Consider the following 19,772-nt stretch of genomic DNA (forward strand, 5'->3'; position numbering starts at 1 on the left):
CAAACATTTCTAGGTCAGAAAAGTTGCTGGATGTTAGGAGAGTAGATTCTAAGAGTTGTCATCACAAGGAAAAAAAAAACTTTTTTTTTTTTTTTTTTTAGTCAGGTCATTATGTAGTTCACCTTTAAACTAACACAGTGCAGTACTGTCGATTATATCCCAGCAAAGCTGAAAAGAAGTTCCTGGATTTGGCATCCAGATTTAGCTGGTTCTATTAAAATGACAGTTTAATAAAGGTAGCAACTCCTTCTAGTTTAAGATCATTCTAAATCCCTGTTTAAAACTCTTAGGAAAATATAACACAACTAGGAATAACCTAGACTATTTTTTATAGCATTTATTGTGAACATGATACTATATGGAGAAAAAAAGTATATTTTATACATAAACATATCCTAACCTGAAATTTGGAGATCTTTCCATTTATATAGATTTATGAAACTGTTAGACTCATGCAGGAAAATAACTGTACAGTTGTAGACAATTATACCATAAATGAGTCCTTTATGTATACACTATATTCTTTTTTAAGTAGATGAAGCTTTAGATAGTGACAAGTTTTTGCTTTTCCCGAGAATAGTACTCATCTCATTATGGGTGCTGAGAAGTGAGCTGAGTAAAAAATACCTTCTGGAGAATAGCATCATCCAGTATGTCATTTTTTTTTTTTTTTTTGCAGTCTTCTTCGGTTTTTAAATGTTTTCACCTTGTATCAAAAGATATTCCCCTTCGGGGATAAATGTATCCCTATCTTCTATCCTGCGACCATCTGCAAGGCGGCAAAGATAGCAAACTATTAGGTATCAACCCCCAACATCCCCACAGGGCTTGAGAAATTGATGTGTGGTTGACTGGAGAGACAGAATGAGTGACACAGAAGAGGATTTCAGGGAAGAGCCCCTTGGGTTGCCCAGCTGATGTCAGGACGCCAGTCAATTGTTAACACAATTGTTTGAAAAAATGTCTTTGCCTGAGTGAACTTGAAGAAATGAGGGGCATGGGAATTAGTCCAAATTCGTATCTTTGTGAACTGAGGGTCGACTCCAGAAGCACAGCCAATGTCCTTGCTTTGGAGGTCAATGTGTAGCTTCTGAATTTCAGTCCAATTAGGTCAACGTAGCTTGTACATGGCATTCTGCTGCAGGCCTGGGTGGTGACTCACAGGCGCTCTTCTGCTGTTGTTAACAGCCTCAGCTTTAAGGGCTTTGACAAATGACATTGGAAAATGCATGCCGGGCTTGAGCCAGGGCGCATGATGAAAACCGTGTATATCTTCACTGTTCATTGCAATACCAAATTTATGATTAAGTTTCTGTTTCTCAAATTGGGCCTATTGAAAATGATCTTGAGCAATCTTAGCTTCTTTCACCACTCCCCGAACTAACAAACTTTTCCTATAAAAATATTTGGTCCCCTTTCTGTTGTCACTGCTCAATTTAATTGAATGCATATTTTTGCCCATAGATCTCACTTTTGGAGTGCAATTGTTAGGATTTAACTCCTAAATAGTTGGGCTAGGAGTCTACATCACCTAAAATTGTTCTGGATGACCATGGGATTAAAGTTTCGTATTTGCTCCCCATTTTGGAGAGAAGGTTGAAGGAAGAGAGATGAGGACATTGGACTCATCATTGAAGGAAGGTGTCCAGGTGCAGACCTGGATGTCCTCCAGTTGAGCAGGACTGAATAAGATGACACTGGGACATCATAGCTTGCTCTCCAAAAAGACTACCAACTGGAAATGCCCCACTATTAAGAGAATTACCTGAATTTGAGGCTTAAGCATTACCTGGACCTCCAGAGAAACTTTAAAGAAGATATTTTCGGTGAACCTGGCATAAAATTGAGTGATTACAGGCAGAACATCTCATGATTTGGTGTCCAAATTGTAAGATGCTGCACTTAGGTTTGGTAAACCTTGCATTTTAAAGCTGTTTCAATTAGACTTTATGGGTCTTTTGGAGATTCAAAGATAGGGAGGTTTAGTAGAAATAGCACGGCACAAAAAGACCTGGCTTCCAATGTCACCCTATTGCTTAGTGCATGTCTGATGTTGGGTGAGTCACTTAACATTTTTAGGCCTCATTTTCCTTAGAGATAAAAAATTACCTCTAAAGTCTCCTCTAGCTATACAATTTTAATTTTTAAAAATATTTCTGATTTCCTTTATACATTACTATACAAATGAGAAAATGCAGAGCGAACCTGAGTAGGTGAAGGACCAATCCTATCATTACCCCTACTCCCCCGTCCCTCACTTCCCCTAACAAAACCCACAGTTCCCAAAACTCCTGCTAATGCTTCTGCATTTTCTCATCAGGAAAATCTCCAGGTAAATGATAAAAAATAAGCACATGTAATTTAGCTGAAAATAAAAAGGCCCATGGGCGATTAGAACAAAATCGAGTGGTTTGGGTAAATAAATTATCTACTAGCTAGTATTATTTTTACAGAGTTAAAATATGCCTTTATATGCATGTTATAGATTTTAAAAACAGTCTAAGCACATATAATTATCCAATCATATAAGAATCCACACATAGAATGTCTCTCTTCTCCAACACCCAATCTTATTTCCATACTCCAGAGTCAACCACTGCTAATGATATGGCATGTATATCTCCTAAGCCACATTTAATTACGTTACATGCACATGTTTATAAAAATGTACATACACATTTTTCGACACATAAGCAGATCATGTTAGATTATGCTCCATCATTGGAAAGCTCAAAGTGTCTGGCTTTGAACTAATCACAGAGATAATCTTTTCAATGTTCCTTGTTTTATTGGAAACTAAGCTTATACAGAAGTCAGCTCTATCTTCCAGGAAGATGAGAATGGTAGGAATTAACAAGTTTTCATATCTTGGCTTTCTAAAGACTTGTGAAAAGCTCACTTTTGATTGGGTGGATTAAATGTTATCAGTGAAGATAATAGTGGTAAACGGTGATTCCTGGACTAATTATTATCAATGACTTGAAAACATCTTGTGAAATTCATAACACATAATGTGGTATTCACCCAAACTCACTTTTCTAAGTGTCTCTCAACAGGTTGAGGGTTTATGTTGGGGTGGCTGTTGTGCATGAGGAACAATGGATGCCACTAAATCTAATCTACTCTACCACCAGATTCCAAACCTGGACTGGTCCACTCACCCTCTTACCTCTGTAGTGCCCCAGGCATATCTTTGCCATACAATCTTCACAGCAAGAGATGAGCTGCACCAGAGTGACAATTGGCATCTGCTTTGATCTGCTGTGTCCTAGCACTTAGAACAGTATCTGGTGCATAGTAGGTAATCAATAGGTATTTGTTGTTCAACCATATTTATTTTACTGAATTCTATTCTACTATAAGCTCTTTGTCAGTATTCACCTGTACAGTTCTATGGCTGGTTTTAGGAGTCAAAATTGTTGACTATTATATAAAAAGAGAAAAATAAACAAGCAAAGGGAGTAAGTCAACAAATGAATAAAGTAAGGATAGGCTATCCACACCAGAAATGGATATCATTGTTGATCACATGAACTTGTTTGGGCCTCAGTGGGAAGTCTGAAGAGTAAATGTATCTTGATTTGCTCTTACTTTTTCCTTAGCTACCTTCATCTGCTATCTTTTCCTTTGCAAACAAAATCCCAGGTCCTTCAAATTTGATAAGGTATGTGTAACTTTGAACAGATGCTCTTAAAAGAACCGCTTATTACTTCAGTAATGGGTTATTTCTAAGGTTTCCAATCTGTTCTAGATATAGCTTACCAAGGGCTCACATTCATATCAGGCAAGATAAGATCATTTCCTCTGAAGTTTACAGCTTGTGTGTGTGTGTGTTTGTGTGCATGCAAATTACCATTTTATTCATATAGTTAATATCATTGAGGTTGCTCTTGGATGAGAATAAGAATTAAGGAAGTACATTCATAACTTTTATCAGGACAATGGGAATTCCTTATACTAAGAGGTCATACCAGCAGGAAATAATTCTTATCTCTAATCTGCTCCACAACTTACTCCCAAGAAGTTGCTACTTGAAGGGTTCACGATTTTCACCACCAAGCCAGGACTGTTTTAGGGCTATTTCCCTTTGTTACGGCATTTCCATGTACGTGGATTCTATCTTTTTACATATTTATCTAACTGCATTTACTGAGAATTGCTTGTTTCACATACACCATCCACAAAAAGACAGGTCCAACTCAGATCTAACTAGCATTGGTTAATTAAATTAAGCTAATCATAACCAAAAGAAAATGACATTTTAGTTACCACACAAATGTGTGATACCCTATCAGGATTTTTGAAATATTGAAAATAGTTTATGTGTCCTATGATGATCTTTACAGACCTCTGTGGAACTGGGGACTAGCTATTTATAGGATTCCCATACATTTTAAAATCCCAAATGAGGGACTGGAAGGGTTATGCAAAGGACATGGAAAAGAAACTATGGATATCTATTGAGTGATGGCTGGAGGCCCAGTCCTCTAAAATATATACATCCCACTCTGTATCTGTGCTTTCTGGATTGATGCTGGGGGATCTATTTGCACTTAACCAGCATAAGCGCACAAAACTACTCTTGTTGTGACTTTACACATCAAATTACACAGTAACCATATTCACAATAGGAAGTAAACTGAGCAGGTTCACAGTGACGCTTAGAGGTGCTGAATTTATTTGTCTACTGGCTGGGTCTGATTTACCATTTTCTCTTCTAATTTGTTGTAATAAAATATATTAGCACATTTATGTCCTTAAGATATACTCAGTGTAGCACAGGTTAGAAGTAGATATTATATTTGGTTCTACGGAATGGAGGTAGACTTAGCTTAAGTGATAGAAGATGGTCCTGCATTCTCTCATCTGTTGTTCAATGTGTTAGTGTGTATTTGGTGTTTCTTAGAATTCTATGACTATAGTGACCGTGATATTTAAAGAGCCTGATGATTAACAAATATTGCAGGTATCTCTTTTTTTTTAAGAGTTTAATTATTTGAGAGCAAGTGCACGAGCAGGGAGATGGGCAGAGGGAGAGGCAGAAGCAGGATCCCCACTGAGGAGGGAGCCTGACTTGGGGCTCCATCCCAGGACCCCGAGATCATGACCTGAGCTGAAGGCAGATGCTTAACCCCCTGAGCCACCCACACCCCCCTCTAAATTACAGGCATGATACAAATCACACTCTAGGACAGTTCATTAATCTGGTTGGGAAGTCTTAGAAAATCTCTCAGAACAGTTGCCCTGCCACAGGTTGAAGCAGCACATATGTGGTGACAGCAACCAATGGCAAGCTAAGTGGTGTCTACAAACCTCATCTGAACCAGTAGTACAATCTTACCTCTTTGCTCTCTCTCCCTTCCCAAATGCCAGCCCTCAATTTCTCATTTTCCTAAATATTCCTTAAATGGTTTTTAAGAAGTCTAATTTCTTCTCGTGTTTCTTCTGTCTCTGGAGTAAAATTAAAATTCAGGCAGGTAAGAGTAAATGGAGACATAAAGGATTTAATTAAGAGAAAAAAATCTACCAGAATAACCGGTCCATAAAGAAATACAGGTGTCTGTATACTGGGTGAACCCATGGGTTTGACCCCAGTGACAGAACAGGGATAGGTCTAACTCCCATGAGGGTAGGAAGAGGGAGAAGGGAGAATGAGACAAAGAGGTAGGTGGGGTACAGGTCAAAGTGGGTGTCCCACTGGTCAGCAGAGTGTGAGTTTTGCCTAAGTGGTTTATAACGAGCACATATTCATATGACTAGACACTCCTGCAAACAACAAATGGCCCTCAATTTTTAGGTGGCAGCTGAAGAGCTCAACTCAAGGCTGCACATTCTGGATAAACTCAGAAAGGATGCTCTCAAAGGATCCCATGTGACACAGCATTACGATGAGACTGGCCTTTACCTCATCTCGGTTTTAGGATAATCATCACTGTATGAAATCTTCCAGGTGATTCCCATCGCAGGCTCCAAAGAATGCTCACAGTAGTAATTCTGACACTGGATAATGCTCAGAACTTTTTCCAAAGTGCTTTCTCATTCATTCTTTGCTTTAGTCTTTCCAGTACCCCCAGGGCACTAAGTTTAGGCACTAGTATCCTATTTCATAGATGAAGGAACTGAGGCTCAGAGTGGCCCGTCACTTGCTCGAGGCCACAGATACCAGCAGTCCACTCTTCAGTGGGACTCAACACACTCTCTGATTTCTGTTTGAATGTGCCATCGTGGACAGAAGTCTCCTCCTTTCCTTTTCTTCCTTTTATAAATGCCAGGGAGATTTTCGAGAGGGTAGCCTTCAGGCTGACCAGCTCTCTGGACTGGCCTCTCTCCTTTCACAGGCCGGTGGGTGGATGGCTGCTAGAGGATTTGTTCCTCACCACCCCTTCATTCCCTCCCAACTAGAGATTTCCTGTCTCGATAAGAGGAGCCTGGCTCCAAGGAGCAGGGGTGGGCGTGGAGTTGCTGACAAGAAAGTTATGTGTCTGTCCTCTGGAGCCACGTCGAATGGTCTCAGTCACAGGTCCTCATGCAGTTGTTGGCACTTTCCAGTGAGTTTTCTGTGGCAAATAACCCCAAATGCTTTACACAGGGAATAGCTTGCAGATGTGGCTATGATAACCTGCAAAGCATGACTTAAATATAGTAATTGTCTCTAGCCTGCTCTTAACTGTGGCGACAGAGTTTCTACTATGTCATTAGGGAAGGAATTTCCAAGTCTTGGAACACAGCAACCAGAGCTTCTGGCAGCGACTGTTTTTAACGAAGTTAATTGGCTTCTGACCAGAAAGATGGGGTTAAAGTATGTGGGAACAGGAAAGATAAACGGCAAAGAGTGTCCAAAAGTTAGGAGAAAAAAAAGTTCTTGTTGCTATTGTTATTCAGCTTAGTAATAATCACTTTATCTCTCTGTGCTTAACCTACTCTCTTCTTTGTTCTGATTTTCTGTTACCTTTCCCAGTAAAATTACTGCAATTTAAAGGTGAACAGTTTTGCTCTGCAGACTTTCTTTACCAGCCCACCTCCTGGCTCTGCCTAACAGAGCCAAGTAGAAAAGATCCACTCTTCACCCACTGGATGAAGTGGACTCACTTTTGGACACTTGTTACTGCTAGATTTTGCTCCTCTATCCTGAATGTTTATTACTAACTGGTTCTGGTTTTGCTCTCTGCAAGTAGATGGGATTTGTCTAGTCAGTTATTTCATGCCACAGGGCTTCAGTTTTGGGGGGAAATTGTACCTCCTTTATAGCCAGAATAACTAGTAAGTTTTGTCTCAGTTGCCAGCTCCAGTGGATTGGATCATGGCTGTCTGGAGGGCTAAGAGCTCAGCAAGAGAATCAGGATTGATTAATAATATAGTTCATGGACAAAGGATGAAAGAATGAGTGGTGTTGCAGGTGCCCATATTTTTAGACTTTGTTCTTAAAAAAAAAGATTTTATTTATTTATTCATGAGATAGAGAGAGAGAGAGAGAGAGAGAGAGAGAGAGAGAGAGAGAGAGGCAGAGACACAGAGGAGAAGCAGGCTGCATCCAGGAAGCCCGATGTGGGACTTGGTCCTGGGACCCCAGGATCATGCCCTGAGTGGAAGGTAGGCACCAACCCGCTGAGCCACCCAGGGATCCCTAGACTTTGTCCTTAAATGTAATGTAACCACTGAGCACCATGGTCCTTCAATTGTTCTTCATATGCCATGATTAGATACTTCACTATCCTGGATGATTTTCTCTGAACAATATTCTTTTTGAAAAGTAACTCCCAGAGGGGAACACAGTACTCCTAGTGTGGCCTGACTAGATCATAAAACAATGGGACTATGATATCCATTATGTCATATTCATCAACATAGTCAACAACTGCATCTTTTGTGTGACTCATATAGAGCTTGTGGCCTACTACCACCTCTAGGTCATTTTCACATAGCAATCAACAATGCAGTGTAATTTGAGGGGTACCACAAGTGTCCAACCACCCCAAAGTGCCTTCCCGTTAGCCTGTCAGATGCTACAGTCTCAATCTATGTGACACAGCATATCTCCCATCCCTCCATTAGAATGACTTTTTTGGGTTGGGCAATTGTGTTTGTGGGAATGAGTTGAGTCTAGGCCACTCCTATGAAGATACTAGAAATCATTAACACATTGGTACAGAATGGTTTTCTCATTGATTCAATGAATGCTCATTGATTGCTTGCCATGTGCTAGGCATTGTTGTAAGCACTGGGGATAAAGCAAAAAGAATACAAAATATGAAACTCCCTGTCTTAATGGAGTTTGCACAATAACATGGGAAGATGGACAACGCAACACAAAAATAATAAAAACAGATGGTTATAGGCACTGTGGAGAAAAAAATAGAGTAGGGTTGAGGAATGGGAAGTGGGAGAAGGGGAGATGGCTGGGATGTAAAATAAAGAGAGGGCCTCACTTAGAAGATGAAAGCCCTGAAGGAGATGAGAAAGGAAGCCCCGTGGAGGTCCAGGGGCAAAACTCACAGGCAGGAGAAGAGCAGCTGCTAAGGCTGAGGGAGCCTGCGGGAGCAAGGCTGGGGAAAAGAGGAAGACTGGAGTAGCTGGAGAAGCGGGTGATGAGAAAAAGACTAAGAAATGAGTAGACAGATGGGGGGGCGGGAGCAGATGGCGAAGGCTGCGCAGGCTGTTGCGAGGACCATGGTTTTTATTCTGGGTGAGGTGTAGGACTCCAGGAAGGTTTTGAGTAGGAGATTCCTGGGTTGCTCAGCGGTTTAGCTGAGCCCAGGACGTGATCCTGGAGTCCCAGGATCGAGTCCCGCATTGGGTTCCCTGCCGGGAGCCTGCTTCTCCCTCTGCCTTTGTCTCTGCCTCTCTCTCTCTCTCTCTCTCTCTCTCTCTCTCTGTGTTTCTCATGAATAAATAAATACAATCCTAAAAAAAAAAGGAAGTTTTGAGCAGAGGGGCAACACCATCTGACTTCCTTTTGCAAAGGACTCCTCTAGCTGCTGTGTTGAGAACAGACTCTGGGTAGACAAGGCCAGAAGCAAGACCATTCATTAGAATGTTCTCCGTCTAATCCAGGTGAGAGATATTGGTGGTTTGGACCAGGCTGGTAATCAAGGAGGAAGTGGCAAATGGCCTGAATTTGGGTGTATTTGGAAAACAGAGTCTAAAGAATTATTGGATGTTTAGATCCAGGGTATAAGAGAAGAAGGAGGCAATCAGGTTTCTGAGTCTGAGCATTTGCAAAAGTGGAGTTGCCATTACTGATGTGGGGAAGACAGGAACAAGCGGATGGGGGGACCTGGATTTGTGGACATCTGAGTTGAGGTATTGTGAGGCAGGTGGATCTCTCAGGCTGGAGTAGAGCAGAGCAATCTCCAGCAACCTGGAGGTAGAAATCCCACAGCACAGAAACCGCCAGTAAAGCCTCGAGGCTGGATGAGATCACCAAGCGGGGGAGTGCGGCACGAGGAAGACAGGACAAGGGACTGAGTCTGGGGCACCACAACAGGTTGCTGAGGAGACTGGCAAGGGTGTTCGAGATGCAGTGACTAGTGAACAGAATGAAGTCGTGACAGGATGGTGTGCTAGAAGTCCAGAGAGAAAAGAATATCCAGGAGGATGACACAACCCAGGGGATCAAATGCTACTGGTGCCTGAGTAAATTGAGGACTGAACATCACCACTGGTTTTAACAACTTGAGGGTTACTGGTGACCTGATAAGAGCAGATTCAGTGAGATAGTTGAGACCAAAGCTGGAGAGAGTAGATTCAAATGATGGGAGGGCATGGCAAGCAGAGACAAAGCATTTCACTGGTTTGCTGTAAAGATGAGAATAAAAATGGGGAGTATATGGAAATATAACTGGAGGGAAGGTGAGATCAATAAATTATTATTTTTAAAATGAGAAAATTATAGCATTTTGTTCCCCTGATGGAAATGACCCAGTAGAGGGAGGTTTTCAGTTTGATTCTTTGTTATCAAGATTTGAGGGGATAAGACCCAAGCTAGTATTTTTTGATGGGAGGAAGAGGGGTCTAATTCTCAGCATCCTCTAGGAAATGGGCAGGCTGTGAGGCAGCCCTTTGCAGCTGGATTAGCAACTTGGCAGCAGGAACCGACTAGTGTGGACAGGACGGTGCAGGGCGGGGAGTGGGAGATTGGACCCTAAGGACACCTCTCCCTGCTTCTCACCACTGGGAGATGCTCCTCCGGGGGCACAGAAATGATGTGCAAGCCACCCTAATGTTGTACCTACTTTGTATTTCTATTTTTTTTTTTTTTTGCTTTAAACCAGCCAGTCAATCCCTCTGTGTGTGTTAAATGCCTCCTAATCTCAATCTAATTTCCCATTTGTCCAACTCACTTTTGTGTCTTACTTGGTTTTCGAAGATATATGACAAAAGGTGGTTTTCTAGTTACGGAATTCTCTCTGTTCCTGCTAGTGTTGGGCTCTCTCCCAACTCTTCACCTGTGTTTATAACTTTTCTTTCAAATTTAAATCTCAGCGGGACCCAGACGGCACTTTAGCATCCCCCCTGTTACATCTCACCAGAGACCCGCCTAAATTAAGCCAGAGCTGGGATTCCTCTTAGGCGGGTGGCTCCCTGGGGCCCACCTTATGTTCCCTGTGACTGAAGAGGGCGGGTAAATTCATCTACCCATTCATCCATCTATCCAAATAATATGTATCTAGTACCTACTTGGTGCTGGCCATTGTTTCTGGCACCTGGGGGTTAAATAGGGAATAACACAGACCCGGCTCCCGGCCTTAGGAATCTTCAATTGTAGTAGAGTTTACACACGAGAACACTGAAATCCAAATTACTGTGATAAGTGCAATGAAGAAAATGCACAAGATGTTATGACACGGGATGACACGGAAAGGAAAGGAGGGCATTTTCTTTAGATAGGGTGGTCACAGGCTTCTGCACTTAGAATCCTTTCACTACCCCCCACAAAAGTTACACCCCCTGCTGGGGGAGGTGAGTGGGGCCATAGCATCCATTGTGTTATTTGCCCCCAGATGCTCCAGAGCCTCTCTGTGAGGTGAGAGTGACATCTGGTAGTCACTGTAAACTGTATTTATCTAGTCTGAGGTAAGATTAGGGGGATTTAGCAGAATATTAATCTAATAGAAATGGATGTTGGCAGTTGGGGTATTTTCCTTCTGGTGCCTGGGGCCATCTGGTAACTCAGGAGCTTTTTCCATGTTTCACCTGGTCAGGAGCTCTGTCCTAAACATGGGATATAAAATAGCACTGGACTGGAAGGTGGGGGGCATTGCAGTTCAGCTGGAGGGGAGAAAGTAAACATGTGGTTGAATATTTAGGAATTGTATTGATTATAAACACTGAGTATCAAATCAGAAGGATTTTAGTGACAAAGGGGACTAGGAGTTAGCACAACCTGATGATGACTTGTCAGAGTGAGCATTAACCAAATTGCCTCCCTCCCCAACGTTACGTACATACTAGGGAGATCAACCTGCCTGACCAAGGCCAGCATTCATAATTTGACAGCCATCATATTAAATAATGTTGAAGAGAGAGTAAGACTTGCATGACAGGTAACCAAATGTCAATCAAAACGAACACGATGGTCCAAGACAGGTTGAAAATTCAAATACATAATAATGAAAGACATTTGCTACACATGGAACAAGAGCCACACAAATGGCACGAAAGAAAAGTCTACAGAAAGAACGTTTTGCAGAAGAGCCTCTCCCAACTGAAGTTACCAAGGCCCCACAGGTATGGAGATGAAACAATACTAGCTATTTTCAAGCACTTTCTACTTTCCAGCATAATTAATTAGTGCTTCTGAATGGAATAGAGTGAAGATGGCCAGTGGGCTTGTGTAATTTAAAGAGTTAAATTCGGGTTCATGCTGATAAATATTATGGGCTGACATTGATCTCAGTCCTCTCCCAGTCCTCCATGAAGCCACTTCATGCAGCCAGGGCTTCGCCTAGCCCAGCTGGGTTAGATAACAACGATGGCAGTACCTTCTAAAAGTTTAAAATTCAGTTCAATCCACCCTAATCTAATCATGGGCTCACAGTGAGCAAAATTACTCCTTCCCGCTAAGTGAGGCTTAAATCTCTCCAGTGTATTTCTCCTTGGTTCCTTATTTCATGTAACTCGGGTCATGTTAGTCTTTATAATGGTCCTAAACCTTAATCGTCCCCATCTGTTCAATATTACATGGTAATTTGGTCGTGAAAGAGTACTAGGCTAGGAGCCAGTTGGATTCTGGTCCTAGCTTTGTCACTAATTAGCTATGTGACTCCAACAAGTTCGTTCATCTGGGTCTTGATTTAAAATCTCCTCCTCTCAGACCAGCTTTCTCTACTCTTCTTTGACTTCCCCAAAACCTAGGACAGGAAACAGTTCTAGGAAAATGCTTTGGGACTTCCTACCTAAAGAAGTGAAGGCAGAGATGAAGTAAAAGGAAGGAAGAACTCTCATCTCCTCGACCTACATATACAAACGCTCCTGCAGCTGGATCTGGTTTTTTCTTCACATCTGATATAATGAAGGGCACATGCCTGCTTCTTGAAATGCCCAGATCCTCCATCTGGGCTCTGAATCCATCTCCTTTGTCCTCTCAAATATCCTTCTCTGTTACCTCCTCTTCTGCTCTCAGCTCTCCCACTCTTGGATCAGTCCCGAAGCATACAAACTTATTCTTGTATCTCCTTGAAACTCTCTCTGTCCCAGATGCCCTGTGGTTATGACTCCATTCTCAGCACCCCATTGACCCTGACTTCCTTAAGGAGCTGAATACATAGGGTGCCATGGCAAAGCCTTCAACATGATCCCCTGTGGCCCCTTCTCTGCTATACTGTTCCCTTTCTCATTTTCCCCATATGCTTACTTCACAACCTAATATTAAATAAATATTCATAACATTGTACGTACTTATATTACACGATTATGCCTCTATGGTTTCCACCTTTGAGTACAGCACTGTAAATTGAGTATTTTTTTCTTGTATGATTTTTTTTGTATTCCCTAGAATTAATAATTACTTTTTTAAAAAACATTTACTTAATTTTCCATGCCCCATTGCTATTTTTATCCCAGTGACCCAATAGCATTGTAAACCACCCTCTTAATATTTCCCATACTTTGCATCTATTCCCTTTTTTATTTTCCTGGAGACCTCCTTCTGGAAACCCTTCTCTTTTGGCTCTAATCTGAACCTGTTGTTTTCTAGGCCTGCTACTCAGCTGTCATCTGGGGCCTTCACTTGACTGTCACTTGAGGACATAAATGTGGTTCAAGGGGCTCCTGGCTGGCTCAGTCGGTAGAGCATGTGACTCAACCTCAGGGTTGTGAATTCAAGCCCCACACTGGGTGTGGAGCCTACTTAAAAAAAAAAATGGTTCAAGACATTTTATCTGGCAGCCATTTGTGGGACATGTTGGAGCCAGGAAAGATGGAACTAGTCTTAGCAGACTAGTTCAGAGGACTTTTGAAGGAGCTCAAGCTTGAGATAATTAGAACTTCAACTGTATGCAGTCTCCCTTCTGGTACAGTGTTAGTTGTCAATAATAATAATAATTATTTTTTTTAAAATTTTTATTTATTTATGATAGTCACAGAGAGAGAGAGAGAGAGAGGCAGAGACATAGGCAGAGGGTGCAGGCTCCATGCACCGGGAGCCCGACGTGGGATTCGATCCCGGGTCTCCAGGATCGCGCCCTGGGCCAAAGGTAAGCGCCAAACCGCTGCGCCACCCAGGGATCCCAATAATAATAATTATTATTATTCCTGTTTAGGTCAGGGTTCACTCATGCAAGTGGAGTCACTCTAAGTATTATAGAATAAGAGTTTTATTTTGTAACTAGACTTGACACAATTGTGGGAGACCAGTGGAAATAGAAGATCAGAGGATTTAGTAGCTAGTCAAAACTAGAAGCCAAGCCAAGTCCAAATACTGAAGTGAAATCATGAAGGGAATGGGAAAAGTCTGAGGGTCTTCAGCCTCATATCTGATGAGGGCTTGGATCCCTTGTTAGCCAGTAGGGTCAGCAATCGGGAAGAAACACTGGAGAGCAGAGAAGAGCCAGGATACGCTGGATCTCACTGGCATCTCCCTATCTGTCTGTCACTTTTAGCAACTACTGTGACCTCCAGAGAGTGGTGACTACTCCTTCTCTTCTAGACAAGTACCTCTTTTGGTCAATTTTAACCAGGAACCATTTAGATAAGGAGAACAAAGTTCCAGCTTAACCAAACTGACAATCTGAACTGTGTCTCCCTTCCAAAACATATAGATTGCAATCACAAGCCCCAGTATCTAAGAATGTGACTTTACGTGGAGATAGGATCTTTGAAGATGTAATTTAGGTTAAATGAGGTCATTAGGGTGGGCTCAATCCAGTATTACCAGTGTCCTTATAAAAAGAGATTAGGGCACAGATACAGAGGAAAGACCCCATGAAAGCATGGGGAGAGGACAGCCATCTACAAACTCAAAAGAGAAAGCCCAGAAGAAGTCAACCCGACCAACCTATGATCTCAGACTTCCAGCCTCCAGAAAAGAAATCTTGTCATTTAAGCCAGGCAGTCTGTGGCACTTTGTCATGGTAACCTTAGCAAAACGACATACAGATCAATCGAGTACCATGCCTTCGGTTTGTACATTTCTTTACATGTAGCAAAGCATTCAACATAGTCATAATGAAGATACTGATAATTATAGCTAACATTGTAAGGAATTACTGTGTGCTAGGCATTGTTCTAGGCACATTACCTATATTAACTAATTCATGCAATAGCCTTGTGAGATAAATAATATTATTTTTATTCCCATTTTACAGATGAGGGAAATAAAGATATTCAACTATTTGAAGTCATACAATTGGTGAATATTGAAGCCAAGACTCAAACTATTGGCTCTGGCTTCCCTGGCCAGACATTTCTTTCCACTTGTGTCATGTCACCTGTTCACACACAGATCTCAGGCTCAGTCTTCCCCTTTGTGGGTCATAGATCTAACTTCCTAGTCCTCTTGGTGGATTTCTGTTTTTGTTCACAGGGGAAATCTGCCAGGAAACTCGTGTACATTTCCCATGACACACACAGGGTCACAGGGTTCCCTGACCATAGTGCTATAACTGTAGGTCCAGATTTCCCAGAAAGGAAAACCTCCAACGCAGGGTAGTGGGTTCATCATGTGATATAGGATTGTTCAAATGGCAAAAGGCATCAGGTAGTACTTTTTAAAGATTCTACAATAAAATTTGATTTCTAAACCACTTCTCTTTGAGTGGTCAAAATAGTTCCCTTGCCTGAGGTCATGTGATTACTCAGTAGATTTCAGTTCCCAAGCCAGCAATTCTAGAAATTATCCACTTCACTCTCAGAAATCACATATCTCAAAAAAAAAAAAAAAAAAAAAAGAAAGAGAAAAGAGAAAAAGAAATCACATATTGCTAAAACTTCTCCTGCTTGTACTAAAAATGCACTAACATCTGTTAAGAACAAAGAGGTGTATCTATTTGGCTGTGTCAGTGATCTCTGTTTGGTTCCAAAGTGGCATATTACACGGCAGTTGGAACAAAGAGGCCGCCAGCAGCCATGTGAAATGCCTAGTGAGGTCACTGAAACAGCGACCTCCCTTCGTACTGCCAATGAGACTGAATTGTAATTACCCACTCCACTTCCCAAAACAGTCAGTCACATTCTACCTGGAGCTTCCGAGTAAAGTTAAATCCTGTTGTGACATTAGAAATATGCATTTCCTCTGCATGCTAAAAGACTCACCTAATATTTTTCCCTCTCATGTAATGGGGAGATTTAACCCAATCCCAAGAGGGAAAATACTAGGTACCAAGCCCTGTGTAGATTAAAACCGACAACAACAGCGATTACTGCTACTGTTTAATGAGCACATATGATGTACCGGTCACTGTACTGAAGGCTTTACGTGGATCCCTTCTAACTCTCATAATCCTTACGAGGTCGAGACCATTTTTATCGTCATTTTACTGGTTAGGATGTAGAGGTCCACAGAGTTTAAAGAGAATCACAGCACTAGTGAACAGTGGGGCTGGAATTTGAACACAGGCTATCTTTCTTTAAAACCCCTACTCATGGGACGCCTGGGTGGCTCAGCAGTTATCTGCCTTCGACTCAGGGTGTGATCCTGGGGTCCCGGAATCGAGTCCCACATTGGGCTCCCTGCATAGAGCCTGCTTCTCCCTCTGCTTGTGTCTCTGGCTCTCTCTGTGTATCTCTCATGAATAAATAAAAAAAATCTTTAAAAAAATTAAAAAAATAAAATCCTTGTTCATAGCGACTACTGAAGAAGAAAGATGAAAATGAACGATTAGTTTTAGCTACTGATAATATGTTCTGATTCTGAGTTCTTGTGTATGTGTGGCAGTGACCACGACCAAAGGGAGAGGAAGAAGGTGTGTGTGAGTTCAGGAGGATGTGATGGAACAAGTCTGTTCCATCTTAAACCCTCCCACTCTCTCATCTCTTAGGTAAGGACAGCTGGGTCCTGACTGTTTGGCCTAAGGTCCATGCCTGAGAGCCCAGCAGAGGGGTGGGACAGGCCTGTTTATTACAAAACATGGAGTCCACAACTCTCTCCTGGCCACAGAAGCAGGTAACTTTGATGGGATATTGAACCAGCACAGATGCCCTCAACTCCCTCAGAGGGTATGACCCTCCTCTAAACTACTGGGCTTTCTTTTACTGTCCATCTTCTTAGACGACCAGTTGTACTGGTCAAGGCTTATGGTGATAACCTGCAGAAGCCAATTCTGGTGAATTAAAGTAGGAAAGGTACTGACTAGAAGGATTTCAAAGACCTCACAGAATAGATGGGAAGGGTAGAGAACAAAGAGGAGAAATGAGCCAGACTCCAGGAGGCTAGGAACAGAGATGCACTCAAGACCATGGTGCAGGGAGAGTGTCACAGGCTGCCGCCCTGGCTGCACAGGCCGGGACACTGCTGGTCTGAGGTACGTGGTTCTCCTATGTTATCTCTAGCTCTGGCTGCATCTTAGGGCCAGTTTCTTCAGAAGGTAGAAGGGTTGGATCAGCTGATAGTAGGACATTTGCTGTGGAAACTGTAGGGTCCTGATGAATTGTAGAGACCAGTATATGAAAGCTTGACTTGACTTTTGATAAATTCATGTAAAATTACCTGGCTAAAAATAAATAACCTAAAGTCTGAGAGCAGGGGCTTAGGGATGCACAAAACAGAGAAAGGACTGAGAGAACAGGTCTCTTAATATACAGATAACCTTGAAACTGTTCTTGGCCTTGCAAAGCTGGTGGGGAAGGGGAGATTAAGAAGGATTGCCCAAAAGAAAAATCTGCTCTTTGCTCCACCACTGGCTCTGTTATCCCTGCTTATCTCAGAAATAAAACTTGAGTCTAGAAGGGATATTGATCTGATGAAGATCTGCTCAGGCTTATTTTCCTTTTAATCCTCCCGTGACTTACCTGCCCTGTCCCCCCACCCCAATGTTATTATAGCATAAGTGACACAGGAGGAGGGAGATGGTCTGATTTGCTTACCAATTATCAGTATAACCAAAGAAAGGAAGCAAAATTACTTCCTAGCTGGTCTTGACTCACTAAGCCCTCTTAAATCCTGACTCTGATGGGACAGCAATGTTTAAGTGCTTTAAGAGTACAAACTTTTGGGATCCCTGGGTGGTGCAGTGGTTTAGCGCCTGCCTTTGGCCCAGGGCGCGATCCTGGAGACCCGGGATCGAATCCCATGTCGGGCTCCCGGTGCATGGAGCCTGCTTCTCCTTCTGCCTATGCCTCTGCCTCTCTCTCTCTCTGTGACTATCATAAATAAATAAAAATAAAAACATAATCTTAAAAAGAGTACAAATTTTTTAAAAGACCCATCAAATTTCAATTATTTTTATTTTTTTATTTTTTAAAAATTATTTTTATTTTTAAAAGGATGTAAATTAGGAACCTGAATGAGATATGCTATTTTATAGAAAGGATGAGAAAAAGACAGCCTCAGTATTTTTACTCTGTCTTCAATGCTGGCCTCTCATAAGCTCAGAGTTGCTATTCTGGCCCTTCAGACTTATTTTCTGGTTTTACATGGTTGAAAATATCAAACACCTTTTTGTTCAAGGAAAAATGCATTAACAGTTGTCAGACTCCAAACACCAAATATGACAACTCTCCTTGAGTCAGCTAAGCAATATTGATAGAGTGAGTATTATGGCTAGAATACTACCAAAAAGGAGAGCAAATTCAAGACAACAATTTAATACAAAGAATAAAGAGGGTAAACATTGTATCATGTGAAGAAGGAGGTTTCATGTGAATAGTTATCCCTTTAAGAGATAACTCTGAACCCCATTTATCTGGATTGATTGATTGATTGATTGATTGATTTTCTTCCCTGTTCACTTCCTCTCTTTCCACTAATGGATCTGATAAACTTAGCTACACCAAGAGTGGTGAAGGCCAAGGGCTCTTGAAGTCAGATAACCTTGGCTCATATTACCTCTAACCTTGAGTAACCTAACTTCTCTGTTCTTCCTTCAGTTTTTGCACATGTAAAATGGTGACAATAACTGGTTGTTTTGAGGACTAACAGAGTTAAATACAAAGTGCCAATAAAATAAAATAAAGTAAGAAACAAAGTGCTGAGAAATCTCCCAAATAGTTTAGCTGTGATGAACATGGAGGTAAATATATCTTTAAAGTGTTTCCATTTACTTTGGATAGATACACAGGACTGGAATTGCTGGGTCTTAGGGTAGATCTATTTTCAATTTTTTGAGGAAACTCCATACCGTCTTTCACAGTGGTTGCACCAGTTCACATTCCTACCAACCGCATAAGGGGTCCCTTTTCTCCACATCTTTGCCAACACTTGTTATATTTCCAGTTCTTTTGATAGTAGCAGCCATTCTACTAGGTGGGAGGTGCTATCTCATTGTGGTTTTGATGTGCATTTACCTGATGATCACTGATGCAGACCATCTCTTCATGTACCTGTCGGCCATGTGTATTTCTTCTTTGAAAATCTATCTATTCAGATCTTCTGCCCATTTTTAAAGTCAGAATGTTTGGGTTGTTTTCTTGCTGTTGAATTGTATGAGTTCTTTATATGTTTTGGATATTGGCCCCTTATTACATATACATGATTTGCAAATATTTTCTCCCATTCAGTAGGTTCCTTTTCATTTTATTGATGGTTTCCTTTGTTGTGCAGAAGCTTTTTAGTTTGATGTAGTATCATTTGTTTATTTTTGGCTGTTGCTTTGTTTTTGGTGTCAGACTAAAAAAAAAAATCATTGTAAAGAACTTTACCACCTGTCTTTTTTTTTCTAGGAGTCTTTTGGTTTCATGTCTTAGCTTCAAGTCTGAAATCCATTTTGAGTTAATTTTGGGGTATGGTGTAAGATAATGATCTGGTTTCACTCTTTTGCATATGGCCGTCTAAGATTCCCAACAGCATTTATTTAAAGACTGTCCTTCTCTATTGTATATTTTTGGCTTCTTTGTCATAAATTAATAAACTATAAATATGTGGATTTATTTCTAGGCTGTCTATTCTGCTTCCATGATCTCTGTGTCTGTTTTCATGCCTATATCATACTGTTTTTATTACTATAGCTTCATAATAAAGTTTGAAATCAGAGAGCATGATGTCTCCAGCATTGTCCTTCTTTCTGAAAGTTGCTTTGGCTACCAAGCCTCTTTTTAGGTTCCGAACAAATTTTAGGACTGTATGTCCTATTTCTGTGAAAAATGTCATTGATATTTTGATAGGGATTATATCAAATCCG

The sequence above is a fragment of the Nyctereutes procyonoides genome, unplaced genomic scaffold (genome assembly GCF_905146905.1).
Source record: "Nyctereutes procyonoides isolate TBG_1078 unplaced genomic scaffold, NYPRO_anot_genome, whole genome shotgun sequence".
NCBI classification, from domain to species: domain Eukaryota; kingdom Metazoa; phylum Chordata; class Mammalia; order Carnivora; family Canidae; genus Nyctereutes; species Nyctereutes procyonoides.